The sequence below is a fragment of the Pectinophora gossypiella genome, chromosome Z (genome assembly GCF_024362695.1).
Source record: "Pectinophora gossypiella chromosome Z, ilPecGoss1.1, whole genome shotgun sequence".
NCBI lineage: Eukaryota > Metazoa > Arthropoda > Insecta > Lepidoptera > Gelechiidae > Pectinophora > Pectinophora gossypiella.
The window spans coordinates 13363620-13379575 of NC_065433.1; the positions used below are offsets into that span (position 1 = coordinate 13363620).

Consider the following 15956-nt stretch of genomic DNA (forward strand, 5'->3'; position numbering starts at 1 on the left):
CATACAAATGTTTTTCCCGCTAACTACCGTTCCCGTGGGAATTTTGTAATATCCTGTTGCAACTAAGCTTTAAGTTTACTAAAGTACCTGCATGCCAAATTTCAAACGTCTAACTTGAGTGGTTTAGATTTTTCATACAAAAGGATTTTCCCGCTAATTCCCGTTCCCGTGGGAATTTCGGGAATTCCTTTCTTAGTGCACCTCTACGGTACCTATGGTACCTGCATGCCAAATTTCAAACGTCTAACTTGAGTGGTTTAGATTTTTCATACAAAAGGATTTTCCCGCTAATTCCCGTTTCCGTGGGAATTTCGGGAATTCCTTTCTTAGTACACCTCTACGGCATCTAAGGTACCTGCATGACAAATTTCAAACGTCTAACTTGAGTGGTTTAGATTTTTCATACAAAAGGATTTTCCCGCTAATTCCCGTTCTCGTGGGAATTTCGGGAATTCCTTTCTTAGTGCACCTCTACGGTACCTATGGTACCTGCATGCCAAATTTCAAACGTCTAACTTGAGTGGTTTAGATTTTTCATACAAAAGGATTTTCCCGCTAATTCCCGTTCCCGTGGGAATTTCGGGAATTCCTTTCTTAGTGTACCTCTACGGTATTTAAGGTACCTGCATGACAAATTTCAAACGTCTAACTTGAATGGTTTAGATTTTTCATACAAAAGGATTTTCCCGCTAATTCCCGTTCCCGTGGGAATTTCGGGAATTCCTTTCTTAGTGCACCTCTACGGTATCTAAGGTACCTGCGAGCCAAATTTCAAACTTCTAACTTGAATGGTTTAGATTTTTCATACAAAAGGATTTTCCCGTTAATTCCCGTTCCCGTGAGAATTTTGGGAATTCCTTTCTTAATGCACCTCTACGGTACCTATGGTACCTGCGTGCCAAATTTCAAACGTCTAACTTGAGTGGTTTAGATTTTTCATACAAAAGGATTTTCCCGCTAATTGCCGTTCACGTGGGAATTTCGGGAATTCCTTTCTTAGTACACCTCTACGGTATCTAAGGTACCTGCATGACAAATTTCAAACGTCTAACTTGAGTGGTTTAGATTTTTCATACAAAAGGATTTTCCCGCTAATTCCCGTTCTCGTGGGAATTTCGGGAATTCCTTTCTTAGTGCACCTCTACGGTATCTAAGGTATCTGCATGCCAAATTTCAAACGTCTAACTTGAATGGTTTAGATTTTTCATACAAAAGGATTTTCCCGCTAATTCCCGTTCCCGTGGGAATTTCGGGAATTCCTTTCTTAGTGTACCTCTACGGTATCTAAGGTACCTGCATGCCAAATTTCAAACGTCTAACTTGAGTGGTTTAGATTTTTCATACAAAAGGATTTTCCCGCTAATTCCCGTTCCCGTAGGAATTTCGGGAATTCCTTTCTTAGTGCACCTCTACGGTATCTAAGGTACCTGCATGCCAAATTTCAAACGTCTAACTTGAGCGGTTTAGATTTTTCATACAAAAGGATTTCCCTTCACTACTCTGCTCCTATTGATTGTAGCGTGATGAAAAGTATACTATAACCTGTCCAGGAGTGTGAAGAATAATTGTACCAAGTTTCATTAAAATCCGTCCAGTAGTTTTTGTTTCTATAAGGAACATACAGACAGACAGACAGACAGACAGACAGACAGACAGACAGACAGACAAAAATTTTACTGATTGCATTTTTGGCATCAGTATCGACCACTTATCACCCCCTGATAGTTATTTTGAAAAAATATTTAATGTACAGAATTGACCTCTCTACAGATTTATTATAAGTATAGATTTGTGTCTACAAGAATCAAAAGCCGAGTTCTCAGTGGGAAGGAATGTAAAGAATTGTTATTTGAAAACGACGTCTCAGAAGTGAGAGCAATAATAATTCTTAGCTAGAAACATGGCAATAATGGTGTAGGTCAACACCATCTGCCGCCTTCTGATTTATGACATCTCGGGGAAAAAACGCTCTCGACCAGTCGGCTCGGTTCGTTTCTTGCCTTTCTACAAATGACGAAAAAAGATTTTAGCACAGTTCAGCCAGAGCGTGATAATAGCCTTAGGTTAGGTATACTTAGGGTGATAATATAAAATATTTTTCATCGAAAGTATAACTATCACTTACTTCGTAACTTACAATTATTTTCATTGATTTTCATTAGGTACGTAATATCTTTGTATTTGAGGAAATTTATTTAAATTTAAGGCACTTACCTAAACTGGGAGAAGATTCTGTGAGCGATCTTATCATAGGTATTGTTCCGTTGAATGTAATGGTATCTGAATTGAATGAGATTTGGATTTCATTCGGAGAAAACCCGCTGGTGTGATGTTAGATTGTATTGTGCTCCGTTGAGCGACAAATGATATCGCGACCGACCGATAAAGACATGCGGTGTTCGATTGCTGGAAAACAGAGTGCTATGCTTCTGCCAGTAGTCAGTCGGCCATAATCCGCATTGTTCACTAAATGTCAATCTCAGAATGTTTCCTATGCAGACCATCTACAATACTGGTGTGCTTGTTATATTATGAATCAGGTTTAATAATCGTTTATGATACATTTGAGGTATGTTTTGATAAATTATACTTCAATAGAAAGTAATTACAAAAAACTCCTACCAAAAATCAGCAACTAAAATTCAAGTTAGGTAAGTTGAAGAAATCCATGCTTTTGAAAGACTTAAGGTTGTGTGTCTAAAACTTCCCTCCGACCTTTCAAGTTTTATGAAATCTACTCTTGAGATAAATTTTGTTTCTTATTGCTTATTATTTGGGTTGGTTTTTGATTACACGTGCGTTTTGCTTTGTGTAGATACAGATTTTAAAAGAACTTTAACTACGAAGACAGCCTAGGTTTTATTGGTTTTTCTGTAAGTGTATAGATATGTACTAAGTACCTAGAATATTTTGTAGATGATGTAAGTAGTAAAATATAATTAATAGCCCCAGACATGATTCGGCTATGTTATGAATCTTATGACAGCCGGTAGTCTCCAAGTCCAAGTACAAAAGTTAGTAATTATGAAATTTAGTATAATTACTGTTCTTTATTAATTATTGTTTAAATTTTGGTGGCTACCTACATTTATAAATCATCTATAAGTAAAGGATAAGGTAGTTGACAGTCGAAAATTAAACGTTCATTATAGTTCCAAAATTGACATAAATTAATTAGTTAAATGTGAAAATTACAACACATGTGAACATTTTTTAACTAATTTTGATTTATTCTAATTCTCTTTGGATAGCTACCCAAAGTCTTAGAACGAAATGAGAATAGGAATCTTGACGTCACATGTTGCTAATGCCATACACGCTACATACAAAGACAATGATCACCCCCACAACTGACTATAACCATTAATATCTCTGGCGTGTTTCATATTTCATCTAAAATATGAAAACACGAATGTCAGATCTTCAATATGTTCGTGGGTAAATTAATGCAAGAAAATATCTGCTAAGTACTCTCAATGAAATAAAACACACGATATTCTTTTTCATTACTTTATTATGGTTTATCATAACAAACATTCATGTTTAAGTTAGTCTTGACATATGGATAAATTTATCATAACGCTATAAATATGTAAATAAGTTGATATACACACCTAGGATCATACTCACAACTTGATTTATCTAATAAATTGATGGATACAGATTATAACTCAACATTATTATTACCTGCATTTTTTCCAAGAATTTAGCAAATTATATGTTAATGATAACGTACTAAAATATTCCTTAAACCTAAACACTATAATTCAAGAAACGATTATGTAAATCAGTCATTTGACGAATAATATAGGTATTCAAACTAGTAATATTTACAAAGTTCAATTTACTGCAATAACTTATATTGTTAAAAGACGTTGTTTCTATCTCTTTTTTCATAATTATATTTTTTCAAATTTGATTCTACAATAGGAGATAGGCGTTACTTTACGACTTTACGTCAATTGCGATCAATGCCCGATCTTGCATAACTTCCATTAAAATTTAATTTAGATGGAGCTCAATTACCTTCAAATGCAGTGAACGGTAGCGACACACGAGTTAGGCCGACGTACCATAGTGTATCATTTTAACATTTTTAATTAAAAACATTTTACACCGCACCGGTAGGAGAGCTCAGCCTTATACTGACGGACGGATGTAACCGCACATTTTAATAATTAATGCCAATTTGTTCACAAAATACGAACATTCAAGTTCAAAGACTGACGCAGACAAGAGACACAAAAAATATTAGACTACGATTATTAATGGCCCATAGAATATGGCCTGGTCAGATTTAATTACGATAATAATCCATTCTTAACATTTCCTTTTCATGCAAGCAATATCGCTTAATAATACCGCCGCGCGCCGACTAGATGCATGTTTATCTGTGCTCTTCGTCTTTTTGTCAAATATTTTGGCACAATATTAGTTTTCATTCGTAAGTTACACGATATGAAATTTGGAATTCAAATATCGAACTAAAAAAAGAATAGATTAAGGTTCCAGACAAACGAGTATTCAGTATTAGACTCAGAAATAGCTTTAGGACGGAAGCGTAATCAATATGAGAGCTAAAACTAAATTATTATTATTTTATTTTATATTATATAAAGCTACAAACCCATGTACTGACTGACTGACTCACTGACTCACTGACTCACTGACAGGGTTGTTCTCCCAGAAGGAGTGTCGGGGGGTAAAAATGGTGTATGGGGGGTGTGATCGGGACCTCCCGATGAGTATGGGAAAACTTCCAGATCTTGGAAAACTGCTCCGCATCAGGGAGATACCCTACGGCCTGGCAAAACTATCGCACCTGGATCGATTCTTTTTTCACAAAACCTATTTAATTCTTAGTCAAATCCTATGGCCGGTGAAAAAAAATCAAAATGGCGGAAAAACAAGATGGCCGCCATACAAAATTTTGTTTTTTCAGAAAATGCATCGGGAGTAAAAACTGTGTATGGGGATGTAATCGGAACGTCTTGTGGAGTATGAAAACACTTCTCTATCTTCAAAATCTGCTCCGCATCAGGGAGACACCCTACGGCCTGGCAAAACTATAAAACCTGGAGCAATTTTTCTTTCGCGAAACATATTTAAATCTTGGTCAAATCCAATCCCTGGTGAAAAAAAACCAAAATGGCGGAAAAACAAGATGGCCGCCATACAAAATTTTCGTTTTTCCTGAAAATGCCTCGAGGGTAAAAATGATGTATTGGGATGTGATCGGATCGTCATGTTGAGTATTTCAATACTGCTCGATCTTGAAAAACTGCTCCGCATCAGGGAGACACCCTACGGCCTGGCAAAACTATAAAACCTAGAGCAATATTTTTTTCACGAAACCTATTTAAATCTTGGTCAAATTCTATTGTGGGTGAAAAAAAATCAAAATGGCGGAAAATCAAGATGGCCGCCATACAAAATTTGATTTTTCCAGGAAATGTCTCAGAGGTAAAAATGATGTATTGGGGTGTGATCGGAACGTCATCTTGGAAAACTGCTCCGCATCAGGGAGACACCCTACGGCCTGGCAAAACTATCGCACCTGGAACATTTTTGTTTTCACGAAACCTATTTAAATCTTGGTCAAATTTTATCGCCGGTGAAAAAAAAAACAAAATGGCCGAAAAACAAGATGGCCGCCATACAAATTTTTCGTTTTTCCTCAAAATGCTTCGGGGGTAAAAATGATGTATAGGGATGTGATCGAAACGTCATGTCAAGTATGAAAATACGTCTGGGTTTCCGATGTCTGCTCCGCATCAGGGAAACACCCTACTGCCTGGCGAAACTATCGCACCTGGAACTTTTTTGTTTTCACGAAATCTATTAAATTCTTAGTCAAATTTAATCGCCGGTGAGAAAAAAACAAAATGGCGAAAAACAAGATGGCCGCCGTCTCGGAGGTAAAAATAATGTATGGGAGGTGTGATCGAAACGTCAAGCTGAGTATGGAAAAACTGTTCGATCTTGAAAAACTGCTCCCCATCAGGGAGACACCCTACGGCCTGGTAAATCTATCGCACGTGGAACTTTTTAGTTTTCACGATACCTATTTAAATCTTGGTCAAATTTAATTGCCGGTGAATAAAAATCAAAATGGCGGAAAATCAAGATGGCCGCCATACAAATATTTCGTTTTTCCTGAAAATGCCTCGGGGGTAAAAATGATGTATAGGGATGTGATCGGATCCGTCATGTTGAGTATTTCAATACTGCTCGAACTTGAAAAACTGCTCCGCATCAGGGAGACACCCTACGGCCTGCCGAAACTATCGCACCTGGAACAATTCTTTTTTCACGAGACCTATTTAAATCTTGGTCAAATCTTATCGCTAGAGAAAAAAAAACAAAATGGCCGAAAAACAAGATGGCCGCCATACAAAGTTTTGTTTTTCCAGAAAATGTCTCAGAGGTAAAAATGATGTATTGGGGTGTGATCGGAACGTCATCTTGGAAAACTGCTCCGCATCAGGGGTCACCCTACGGCCTGGCAAAACTATAGCACCTAGAACTTTTTTGATTTCACGAGACCTATTCAAGTCTTGGTCAAATTCTATCGCGGTAAAAAAATGGAGGGAAAACAAGACCCGCGAGCAGCTTGCTGCGAGCGAACCACGCGACATTATTATTTTATATTATATATAGCTACAAACCCATGTACTGACTGACTGACTGACTCACTGACTCACTGACAGGGTTGTTCTCCCAGAAGGAGCGTCGGGGGGTAAAAGTGATGTATGGGAGATGTCATCAAAAACTTCCGATGAGTATGGGAAAACTTCCAGATCTTGGAAAACTGCTCCGCATCAGGGAGACACCCTACAGTCTGGCGCAACTATTATACCTGGATCAATTTTTTTTTCGCAAACCCTATTTAAATCTTGGTCAAATCCAATCGCACGCGAAAAAAAATCAAAATGGCGGAAAAACAAGATGGCCGCCATACAAAATTTGGTTTTCCCAGAAAATGTCACGGGGGTAAAAACTGTGTATGGGAATGTGATCGGAGTGTCTTATCGAGTACGGAAAATGTTCTCAATCTTGGAAAACTGCTCCGCATCAGGGAGACACCCTACGGCCTGGAAAAACTATCACACCTGGAACTATTCTTTTTCCACTAAACCTATTTAAATCTTGGTCAAATTTTATCGCCGGTGAAAAAAAAACAAAATGGCCGAAAAACAAGATGGCCGCCATACAAATTTTTGTTTTTCCAGAAAATGTCTCAGAGGTAAAAATGATGTATTGGGGTGTGATCGGAACGTCATCTTGGAAAACTGCTCCGCATCAGGGAGACACCCTACGGCCTGGCAAAACTATAGCACCTAGAACTTTTTTGATTTCACGAGACCTATTCAAGTCTTGGTCAAATTCTATCGCGGTAAAAAAATGGCGGGAAAACAAGACACGCGAGCAGCTTGCTGCGAGCGAACCACGCGACATCTAGTTATAATATATATAGCTGGAGACCCACTGACTGACTGACTGACTGACTCACTGACATAATTATATTATATATAGCTACAAACCCATGTACTGACTGACTGACTGACTGACTCACTGACAGGGTTGTTCTCCCAGAAGGAGCGTCGGGGGGTAAAAATGGTGTATGGGGGATGTGATCAAAATTTTCCGGTGAGTATAGGAAAACTTTCAGATCTTGGAAAACTGCTCCGCATCAGGGAGACACCCTACGGCCTGGCGAAACTATCGCACCTGGAACGATTCTTTTTTCACAAAACCTACTTAAATCTTGGTCAAATTCTATCGTCGGTGAAAAAAAATCAAAATGGCGGAAAAACAAGATGGCCGCCATACAAAATTTTATTTTTCCAGAAAATGTCTCGGGCGTAAAAATAATGTATGGGAAGTGTGATCAAAACGTCGAGTTGAATATGGTAATACCTCTCGATCTTGAAAAACTGCTCCGCATCAGGGAGACACCCTACGGCCTGGCAAAACTATAAAACATAGATCAATTTTTTTTTCGGGTAATATATTTAAATCTTGGTCAAATTCTATTGCGGGTGAAAAAAAATCAAAATGGCGGAAAAACAAGATGGCCGCCATACAAAATTTTGTTTTTCCAGAAAATGTCTCGGGGGCAAAAACAATGTATGGGGGCGTAATCGGAAGGTCATGTAGAGTATAAAAATACTTCTCGATCTTGAAAATCTGCTCCGCATCAGGGAGACACCCTACGGCCTGGCAAAACTATCGCACCTAGAACTATTCTTTTTCCACAAGACCTATTTAAATCTTGGTCAAATTTTATCGCCGGTCAAAAAAAATCGAAATGGCGGAAAAACAAGATGGCCGCCATACAAAATTTTCGTTTTTCCTGAATTATATTATATAAAGCTACAAACCCACTGACTGACTGACTGACTGACTGACTGACTCACTGACTCACTGACAGGGTTGTTCTCCCAGAAGGAGCGTCGGGGGGTGAAAATGATGTATGGGGGGTGTGATCGGTACCTCCCGGTGAGTATGGGAAAACTTCCAGATCATGGAAAACTGCTCCGCATCAGGGAGACACCCTACAGTCTGGCGCAACTATTATACCTAGATCAATTATTTTTTCGCAAAACCTATTTAAATCTTGGTCAAATTCTATCGTGGGTGAAAAAAAATCAAAATGGCGGAAAAACAAGATGGCCGCCATACAAAATTTCGTTTTTCCAGAGAATGTCTCGGAGGTAAAAATGATGTATGGGAGGTGTGATCGAAACGTCAAGCCGAGTATGGAAAAACTGTTCGATCTTGAAAAACTGCTCCGCATCAGGGAGACACCCTACGGCCTGGTGAAACTATCGCACGTGGAACTTTTTAGTTTTCACGATACCTATTTAAATCTTGGTCAAATTTAATTGCCAGTGAAAAAAAATCAAAATGGCGGAAAATCAAGATGGCCGCCATACAAATTTTTCGTTTTTCCTGAAAATGCCTGGGGGGTAAAAATTATGTATAGGGATGTGATCAAAACGTCATGTTGAGTATGGAAATACTTCCCGATCTTCAAAAACTGCTCCGCATCAGGGCGGCACCCTACGGCCTGGCAAAACTATCGCTCCTGGATCGATTCTTTTTTCACAAATCCTATTTAAATCTTGGTCAAATCCAATTGACGGTGAAAAAAAAACAAAATGGCGGAAAAACAAGATGGCCGCCATACAAAATTTTGTTTTTCCAGAAAATGTCTCTGAGGTAAAAATGATGTATAGGAGGTGTAATCGAAACGTCTTGTTGAGTATAGAAATACTTTTAGATCTTCAGAAACTGCTCCGCATCAGGGAGACACCCTGCGGCCTGGCAAAACTATAATACCTGGAGCAACTTTTTTTTCGCATAACATATTTAAATCTTGGTCAAATCCAATCGCCGGTGAAAAAAATTCAAAATGGCGGAAAAACAAGATGGCCGCCATACAAAATTTTGTTTTTCCAGAAAATGTCTCTGAGGTAAAAATGATGTATAGGAGGTGTAATCGAAACGTCTTGTTGAGTATAGAAATACTTTTAGATCTTCAGAAACTGCTCCGCATCAGGGAGACACCCTGCGGCCTGGCAAAACTATAATACCTGGAGCAATATTTTTTTCACGAAACCTATTTAAATCTTGGTCAAATCCAATCTCCGGTGAAAAAAAAAACAAGATGGCCGCCATACAAAACTTCGTTTTTTCAGAAAATGTCTCGGAGGTAAAAATGATGTATGGGAGGTGTGATCGAAACGTCAAGCTGAGTATGGAAAAACTGTTCGATCTTGAAAAACTGCTCCGCATCAGGGAGACACCCTACGGCCTGGTGAATCTATCGCACGTAGAACTTTTTAGTTTTCACGATACCTATTTAAATCTTGGTCAAATTCAATCGCTGGTGACAAAAATCAAAATGGCGGAAAAACAAGATGGCCGCCATACAAAATTTTATTTTTCCAGAAAATGTCTCGTGAGTAAAAACTGTGTATGGGGGTGTAATCGGAACGTATTGTTGAGTATGGAAATACTTCTCGATCTTGAAAACCTGCTCCGCATCAGGGAGAATCTTGGTCAAATCTATTCTCTGGTGGTAAAATATCAAAATGGCGGAAAAACAAGATGGCCGCCATACAAAATTTTGTTTTTCCAGAAAATGTCTGAGAGGTAAGATTGATGTATAGGGGTGTGATCGGAACGTCATCTAGAGTACGAGTATACTTCAAGGTTTTCAAAAACTGCTCCGCATCAGGGAGAGACCCTACGGCCTGGCGCAACTATCGCACCTGGAACGATTCTTTCTTCACAAGACCTATTTAAATCTTGGTCAAATTCTATCGCGGTAAAAAAATGGCGGGAAAACAAGACACGCGAGCAGCTTGCTGCGAGCGAACCACGCGAAATCTAGTTATTATACTATATATAGCTACAAACCCATGTACCTATTGACTGACTGACTGACTGACATAGTTGTTCTCCCAGAAGGAGTGTCGGGGGGTGAAAATGATGTATGGGGGGTGTGCTCGGGACCTCCCAGTGAGTATGGGAAAACTTCCAGATCATGGAAAACTGCTCCGCATCAGGGAGACACCCTACAGTCTGGCGCAACTATTATACCTGGATCAATTTTTTTTTCGCAAAACCTTTTTAAATCTTGGTCAAATTCTATTGTCGGTGAAAAAAAATCAAAATGGCGGAAAAACAAGATGGCCGCCATACAAAATTTTATTTTTTTAGAAAATGTCTCGGGGATAAAAACTGTGTATGAGGTTGTAATTGGAACGTCTTGTTAAGTATGGAAATACTTCTTGATCTTCAGAAACTGCTCCGCATCAGGGAGACACCCTACGGCCTGGCACAACTATAAAACCTGGAGCAATTTTTCTTTCGCGAAACATATTTAAATCTTGGTCAAATCCAATCCCCGCTGAAAAAAAAACAAAATGGCGGAAAAACAAGATGGCCGCCATACAAAATTTTCGTTTTTCCCGAAAATGCCTCGGGGGTAAAAATGATGTATGAGGAATGTGATCGAAACATCATGTTGAGTATGGAAATACTTTTCGGTCTTCGAAAGCTGCTCCGCATCAGGGAGACACCCTACAGCCTGGCGAAACTATCGCACCTGGAACTTTTTTGTTTTCACGAAGCCTATTCAAATCTTGGTCAAATCCAATCCCCGGTGAAAAAAAAACCAAAATGGCCGAAAAACAAGATGGCCGCCATACAAATTTTTGTTTTTCCCGAAAATGCCTCGGGGGTAAAAATGATGTGTGAAGAATTTGATTGTATCGTCATATAGGGCGTGGAAAAGCTTCTCGATCTTTGAAATCTGCTCCGCATCAGGGAGACACTCTTCGTCTTAGCGAAACTATAGCACCTCGATTTTTTTTGTTTTCACGAAACCTATTTAAATCTTGGTCAAATTTTATCGCCGGTGAAAAAAAACAAAATGGCCGAAAAACAAGATGGCCGCCATACAAAATTTTGTTTTTCCAGAAAATGTCTCAGAGGTAAAAAGTATGCATAGGGGTGTGATCGGAACGTCATCTTGGAAAACTGCTCCGCATCAGGCAGACACCCTACGGCCTGGCAAAACTATAGCACCTAGAACTTTTTTGATTTCACGAGACCTATTCAAGTCTTGGTCAAATTCTATCGCGGTAAAAAAATGGCGGGAAAACAAGACACGCGAGCAGCTTGCTGCGAGCGAACCACGCGACATCTAGTTATACTATATATAGCTGCAAACCCACTGACTGACTGACTGACTGACTGACATAGTTGTTCTCCCAGAAAGAGTGTCGGGGGGTGAAAATGATGTATGGGGGTGTGATCGGGACCTCCCGGTGAGTATGGGAAAACTTCCAGATCTTGGAAAACTGCTCCGCATCAGGGAGACACCCTACGGCCTGGCGCAACTATTATACCTGGATCAAATTTTTTTTCGCAAACCCTATTTAAATCTTGATCAAATTCTATTGTCGGTGAAAAAAAATCAAAATGGCGGAAAACAAGATGGCCGCCATACAAAATTTCGTTTTTCCAGAAAATGTCTCGGGGGTAAAAATGATGTATAAGGAATGTGATCGAAACATCATGTTGAGTATGGAAATACTTTTCGATCTTCGAAAGCTGCTCCGCATCAGGGAGACACCCTACAGCCTGGCAAAACTATCGCATTTGGAACTTTTCTGTTTTCACGAAACCTATTTAAATCTTGGTCAAATCCAATCACCGTTGAAAAAAAACCAAAATGGCGGAAAAACAAGATGGCCGCCATACAAAATTTTCGTTTTTCCCGAAAATGCCTCGGGGGTAAAAATGATGTATAAGGAATGTGATCGAAACATCATGTTGAGTATGGAAATACTTTTCGATCTTCGAAAGCTGCTCCGCATCAGGGAGACACCCTACAGCCTGGCGAAACTATCGCACCTGGAACTTTTTTGTTTTCACGAAGCCTATTAAAGTCTTGGTCAAATTATATTGCCAGTGAAAAAAAAACAAAATGGCCGAAAAACAAGATGGCCGCCATACAAATTTTTGTTTTTCCAGAAAATGTCTCAGAGGTAAAAATTATGTATTGGGGTGTGATCGGAACGTCATCTTGGAAAACTGCTCCGCATCAGGGAGACACCCTACAGTCTGGCGAAACTATCGCACCCGGAACGATTCTTTTTTCACAAAACCTATTTAAATCTTGGTCAAATTCAATCGCCGGTGAAAAAAAACCAAAATGGCGGAAAAACAAGATGGCCGCCATACAAAATTTAGTTTTTCCAAAAAAATGTCTTAGAGGTAAAAACAATGTACGGGGGTCTAATCGGAATGTCATGTTGAGTATGGAAATACTTCTCGATCTTCGAAAGCTGCTCCGCATCAGGGAGACACCCTACAGCCTGGCGAAACTATCGCACCTGGAACTTTTTAGATTTCACGAGACCTATTCAAGTCTTGGTCAAATTCTATCGCGGTAAAAAAATGGCGGAAAAACAAGACACGCGAGCAGCTTGCTGCGAGCGAAACACGCGACATCTAGGTATTATAATATATATAGCTACAAACCCATGTACTGACTGACTCACTCACTGACTCACTGACAGGGTTGTTCTCCCAGAAGGAGCGTCGGGGGGTGAAAATGATGTATGGGGGGTGTGATCGATACCTCCCTGTGAGTATGGGAAAACTTCCAGATCATGGAAAACTGCTCCGCATCAGGGAGACACCCTACAGTCTGGCGCAACTATTATACCTAGATCAATTATTTTTTCGCAAAACCTACTTAATTCCTGGTCAAATTCAATCACAAAACAAGATGGCCGCCATACAAAAGTTCATTTTTCCAGAAAATGTCTCGGAGGTAAAAATGATGTATGGGAAGTGATCGAATCGTCATGTTGAGTATTTCAATACTGCTCGATCTTGAAAAACTGCTCCGCATCAGGGAGACACCCTACGGCCTGGCAAAACTATAATACCTGGAGCAATATTTTTTTCATGAAACCTATTTAAATCTTAGTCAAATTTAGTTACCGGTAAAAAAAAATCAAAATGGCGGAAAATCAAGATGGCCGCCATACAAATTTTTCGTTTTTCCTGAAAATGCCTCGGGGGTAAAAATGATGTATATGGATGTGATCGGATAGTCATGTTGAGTATTTCAATACTGCTCGATCTTGAAAAACTGCTCCGCATCAGGGAGACACCTTACGGCCTGGCAAAACTATAATACCTGGAGTAATATTTTTTTCACGAAACCTATTTAAATCTTGGTCAAATCCAATCGCCGGTGAAAAAAAAAAACAAAATGGCGGAAAAACAAGATGGCCGCCATACAAATATTCGTTTTTTTCGAAAATGCTTCAGGAGTAAAATGATGTCTGAGGGTTTTGATCGGAACGTCATCTTGGAAAACTGCTCCGCATCAGGGAGTCCCCCTACGGCCTGGCAAAACTATAGCACCTAGAACTTTTTTGATTTCACGAGACCTATTTAAGTCTTGGTCAAATTCTATCGCGGTAAAAAAATGGCGGGAAAAAGCTTCGAACTAATACAGGACACGCGAGCAGCTTGCTGCGAGCGAACCACGCGAAATCTAGTTATTATATTATATATAGCTACAAACCCACTGACTGACTGACTCACTCACTCACTGACATAATTGTTCTTCCAGAAGGAGGGTCGGGGGGTGAAAATGATGTATGGGGGGTGTGATCGGGACCTCCCGGTGAGTATGGGAAAACTTCCAGATCTTGGAAAACTGCTCCGCATCAGGGAGACACCCTACGGCCTGGCGCAACTATTATACCTGGATCAAATTTTTTTTCGCAAAACCTATTTAAATCTTGGTCAAATTCTACTGTCGGTGAAAAAAAATCAAAATGGCGGAAAAACAAGATGGCCGCCATACAAAATTTCGTTTTTCCAGAAAATGTCTCGGGGGTAAAATCTGTGTATGGAATTGTAATTGGAACGTCCAGTTGAGTATGGAAATTTTTCTCGATCTTAAAAATCTGCTCCGCATCAGGGAGACCCCCTACGGCCTGGCAAAACTATCGCATCTGGAACTTTTCTGTTTTAACGAAACCTATTTAAATCTTGGTCAAATCCAATCACCGGTGAAAAAAAACCAAAATGGCGGAAAAACAAGATGGCCGCCATACAAAATTTTAGTTTTTCCTGAAAATGCCTCGAGGGTAAAAATGATGTATAGGGATGTGATCGGATCGTCATGTTGAGTATTTCAATACTGCTCGATCTTGAAAAACTGCTCCGCATCAGGGAGACACCCTACGGCCTGGCAAAACTATAAAACCTAGAGCAATTTCTTTTTCGCGAAACATATTTAAATCTTGGTCAAATCCAATCCCCGGTGAAAAAAAACCAAAATGGCGGAAAAACAAGATGGCCGCCATACAAAATTTTGGTTTTTCCCGAAAATGCCTCGGGGGTAAAAATGATGTATGATGAATGTGATCGAAACATCATGTTGAGTATGGAAATACTTTTCGATCTTCGAAAGCTGCTCCGCATCAGGGAGACACCCTACAGCCTGGCGAAACTATCGCACCTAGGACTTTTTTGTTTTCACGATACCTATTTAAATCCTGGTCAAATTTTATTGCCGGTGAAAAAAAAACAAAATGGCGGATAAACATGATGGCCGCCATACAAAATTATCGTTTTTCTCGAAAATGCCTCGGGGTGAATATGATGTAAGAGGGATGAGATCAAAACGTCATATTGAGTATGGAAATACTTCCCGACCTTCAAAAACTGCTCCGCATCAGGGCGGCACCTTACGGCCTGGGAAAACTATCGCTCCTGGAACGATTCTTTTTTCACCAAACCTAATAAAATCTTGGTCAAATTTTATCGCCGGTGAAAAAAAAAACAAAATGGCCGAAAAACAAGATGGCCGCCATACAAATTTTTGTTTGTCCAGAAAATGTCTCGGGTGTAAAAACGATGTAAAGGGGTGTTATCGGAACGTCATCTTGGAAAACTGCTCCGCATCAGGGAGACACCCTACGGCCTGGAAAAACTATAGCACCTAGAACTTTTTTGATTTCACGAGACCTATTTAAGTCTTGGTCAAATTCTATCGCGGTAAAAAAAATGGCGGGAAAACAAAATACGCGAGCAGCTTGCTGCGAGCGAACCACGCGACATCTAGTTATATTATATAAAGCTACAAACCCACTGACTGACTGACTGACTGACTGACTGACTCACTGACTCACTGACAGGGTTGTTCTCCCAGAAGGAGCGTCGGGGGGTGAAAATGATGTATGGGGGGTGTGATCGGTACCTCCCGGTGAGTATGGGAAAACTTCCAGATCATGGAAAACTGCTCCGCATCAGGGAGACACCCTACAGTCTGGCGCAACTATTATACCTAGATCAATTATTTTTTCGCAAAACCTATTTAAATCTTGGTCAAATTCTATCGTGGGTGA

The 15956-nt window shown here is 39.7% G+C and overlaps 1 long non-coding RNA gene across 1 annotated transcript; it reads right to left on the reverse strand.

Moving 5' to 3' along the window:
* Window positions 1-10153: 10153 nt before the first annotated feature.
* On the reverse strand, window positions 10154-12717 carry LOC126380720 (uncharacterized). The gene is made up of 2 exons (XR_007568515.1): window positions 12687-12717; window positions 10154-10637 (listed from the first exon to the last, which is right to left on the reverse strand). It is a non-coding gene; the product is annotated as an uncharacterized LOC126380720 (long non-coding RNA).
* Between the last annotated feature and the right edge of the window lie 3239 nt (window positions 12718-15956).